Below are 4,046 nucleotides of genomic sequence, written 5' to 3' on the forward strand. Positions count from 1 at the left end.
GCCACCGCACTCCAGTCTGGGCGACAGAGTGAGACTCCAACTCAAAAAAAAAAAAAAATGTATTCAGCCCACATTACAAAGAGAGCAGCTGGAAGATTTCATGTCCCCACTTTATGTCAGAAACCAAAAGCTTATGAATATTTTGTTTCAGTCAATGGTGCATAGTAAGTCAACGGTGCACGGAACCAGTCACAGGAAACGGCTTTCCTCCTGGAACTGATGCATCTTTCTGAAGAAGGAAGCTGTGTGTATCCAGGGCTCATTCATACCCAACCACCACATTACTAAGTCATTCATCAAGCCCAGTCTGCTTGGGTTCCCCACCTCCAGCTTCTAGCATTTCCCAAAAAGAGGAACAGTACTGTACAAGCTTATAAACAGAATGCCATTTTTCTTGAACATGAATCCGTGCCCTCAGGGCCTTCAGAGTCCAAGAACTCCCTGAAACCTTGTGCAAGTCTGTCTGTAAATACCTTCTTCTGATGAGAAGGCCCATAGCTTTTCCTTGGAGTCTAAAAGGATTCATGGAACAAAAGCACTATCATAAGCCACTACTACAGAGGACCCATGAAACATTCCTTATCGTGACATTTCCAAAATCGTCCAGAGTGGTTTAGGGGAAGGAGGATAAGAGCAACTTCGCCACTATATGCCTCAAGATCTTTTGGTGGACTGGGAGAAGAGAGAATAAAATGGCAGTAAATCCAAAAGCAATCGGTAGCCCAAAAATATCAGCAAACTTCAAACACGGATGGAGACTGAGGGATCTAGCAAATGCAACTTGCCCCATCCAGTTTGGTGCTCGATTTGACCGCTGAGTCAGGCAATGGAGACCCAGAAAGGTTAGGCAAATTACCCATGAACACACCAGTTAAGGGCAGACACGAGCTTAAATCACTGGCCCTTCAGCTTTTGTTCCAATCCCACTTGCTACGCAACCCAACGTAACCTACGAGAGTGCTTAGCTAATTCACACTAGCTATTTGGGTCTCTCAGCATCATTAGTTCACCTGCTTTCAACTTCCTAGTCACTTGGGTTATGTGGCAGGTGAACTAAGAGGGAAGTCAGTTGTTCTTCGAGACTGTAACACACTGCCTCTCTCGAGGTGTCTAATTTATAAGTTTGACCCCGGGTTTATGGCTATCAGCTGCTTACTTGGGCGGTGAGTCAAATCACATTAATCAAGCCATAACCGACCCGGTACACAAGATGCTTTGTTCGTTAATCCTCCTTTTCTCAAAGGAAAAAGAATTAAAATCTGGCCAAAGTCACCAACTCATTCCTAACAAATCTTCAAAGTGTTAGCAAAGTCATCCTGCCTGCACCTGCCTACAAATAACAACATGGAAACGCCCAGATAAAGAAGGGGATTCTGGGAGTCACACAAAACTCTGCAACACAGGGAGACTCAGTTCACACTTGATGGCGAGTTTAAAAATTGCACCACGGGAACAAGAGCCCAGCTTCTCCAACATAACCCATTACTACAAATACAGTTTCTCAGCTTCACCTTCTTTTCTGCTTTATTTTTATGTATGTATGTTTTATTTAATGAGTCAGGGTCTCACTCTGTCACTCAGGCTGAAGTGCAGAGGCACGATCATAGCTCACCACAGCCTCCTAGCTCAGGCAAGCTTTCTGTCTCAGCCTCCTGAGTAGCTGGGATTATGGATGCACACCACCACGCCTGGCTGCTTTTTATTTATTTATTTCATTTATTTTTTTTTTGAGTCGGAGTCTCACTCTGTCGCCCAGACTGGAGTGCAGCGGCCACTCCCGGCCACCGCAGCCTCCACCTGCTGTGCTCCGGCGATCCTTCCGCCTCAGCCTTCCAAGGAGCTGGAACTACTGGCGCGTGCTACCACGCCTGGCTAACTTTTTGATTTTATTGTAGAGATAAGGTCTCACCAAGTTGCCCAGGCGGGTCTCGAACCCGTGGGCTCAGGCAATCCACTCACCTCACTCGGGCAATCCAATCACTCCCAAAGCGCTGGGACTATAGGCTGAGCCACCAAGCCCGGCTTCAAAGATTTCTTGACTGGTAATATGTAGTTCTTATCAGACGATATTTTGCTGAGACAAAGGGTAGAAAGACTCTAGGTTTGCTGATATGTAGATGAAGTCCTATATATGATTTTATTTTTTCCCTAAAAAACAGAAAACATTCTTCAAACTTAACTTCCTGTGATCCTCAGAAATAATCTGACAACAGGATTTGGATTATCTACTATTTTTACTAGAGAAAAACAGAACATCTTGTTGTCTAGAAAAAAGCAATTGTTTGAATTAGCATTGACTCAATAGAGTGTTATAGTAAACATTGAATAATTCTGAGTCTTCTGTATAGTATTTGAAAGAAAACTCGTGTGTGTGTGAGAGACAGAAAAAGAAAGAAAAGCCCATGAAGCCTCTACTGGTTATGCTATTTTAAAAGAATCTCTAAAGATCCTTTTCCATTCAAATTATGAAACGCTCTCATTAAAAGGGGAGACTTCACAAGACATGGGCTCTTTGAGCGATGGCTGTCGCCACGCTTCCTGGCTTTGTCCCCCGCTCCCACCTTGGGGAGGTGAATCGCCCGTCTCTTTCTCTCATTTACTTTTAAACAAACTTTTCTTTCTTCACAAAAAAATAAAAAGGGAGACTTCCTCATCCTGCAGTATCATTTTTTAAATGCCTAAAACCAGTGATCAAACTATATTACATTTCCTCCTGCAGTGCCATTTTTTTGGCCAAACAAATCTTAAAGCTACTGGGAAAAGAAGAAATAGATGCCAACAAGCCCTGATGAAAGCCAGCATCACTACCACGTGCTCATATAAGTGTCCCAGTGGGCCTGGCTTCTAGAGATGCCATCTCAGCAGACAGTATTAATTGCTAACAGTTAGCTAGTGAGCCAGGCCCACGTCAATAGCAGCTACAGTTTTCTATCTTCCAAATCCAGTGGTCTCTTCCTCTTTTTTGATCGCATCCTCAACGCTGTAAAGTGCTTGGCATATAACAGGGGTTCAAGAGATGGCTTCAAGCCAGGTGCAGTGGCTCATGCCTATAATTCCAGCACTTGGAATTACCTGGAGGCTGAGCCTGGCAGTTTAGTTTGCTTGAGCCCAGAAGGATGAGACCAGCTTGGGCAACACAGTGAGATCTCATCTCTACACAAAAAAATTAGACGGGCATGGTGGTGTGCATCTATAGTCCCAGCTACTTGGGAGGCTGAGGTGAAAAAACTGCCTGAGCCCGGGAGGTTAAGGCTGCTGTTGAGCTATGATAGTATCACTACAGTCCAGCCTGGATGACAGTGAGACCCTGACTCAAAAAAAAAAAAAAAAAAAAAAAAAAAAATAGGGTAAGAAATGGCTTCAAACTTGCCGTCCCTGGAGATTCCCTTCCCTCTGGGCACCCAGGACCCTAATCCTTCTCACAATTTACATACCACCTGTCTCCTCCTTCTTGACTCCTAAAATAGGTCAGCCTTCAAGAGTCTTTTTCACATTTTCTTCTCTGTCTTCCTCAACTGTCTCACCTCTTCTAGGCTTCAATAAACATCTCCTCCATCCAGAGGTCTCACAAATTTGAACCTCTCGCAGCCCTCACACACACCCCAGGACCACACGTCTCATGCCACCCCGAGCATCACCCCTGAGGCGCCCACAGGCCCCTTCCGGTCCTGAAGCGCCGCTCTGCTTGTCCACGCCACCGGGGACCCAAGGCAACAGAAAGGGGGTGTGCATGCCTAGGGGTCACCAGACCTGGGTTCAAGCAGAAGACTGCCACTTGCACACGCCCCAGGACACTTATGTCACCTGGGTATTACTTTAGCTGTCTCAACAAGAAGGCGAACAAGCTACTTTGAAAGGCTGTTATGAAGACTAAATGAATTTCCATTTGTAATGTATCTGGCCCGAGTCAAATTAAAAAACAAGAATCCGTTCTCCTCCTGAGTCTTCGCTACAAACCAGCTCCTCCTGACGGTGTCCATTTCTGTTAAAGCCTTCTTTGTTCTTACTCACAGGCTCAAAACCCTGGAGTCAACTTTGACCCGCCC

Source organism: Carlito syrichta, unplaced genomic scaffold (genome assembly GCF_000164805.1).
Source record: "Carlito syrichta isolate Samal-C Ts95f unplaced genomic scaffold, Tarsius_syrichta-2.0.1 Scaffold83011, whole genome shotgun sequence".
Taxonomy (NCBI): Eukaryota; Metazoa; Chordata; class Mammalia; order Primates; family Tarsiidae; genus Carlito; species Carlito syrichta.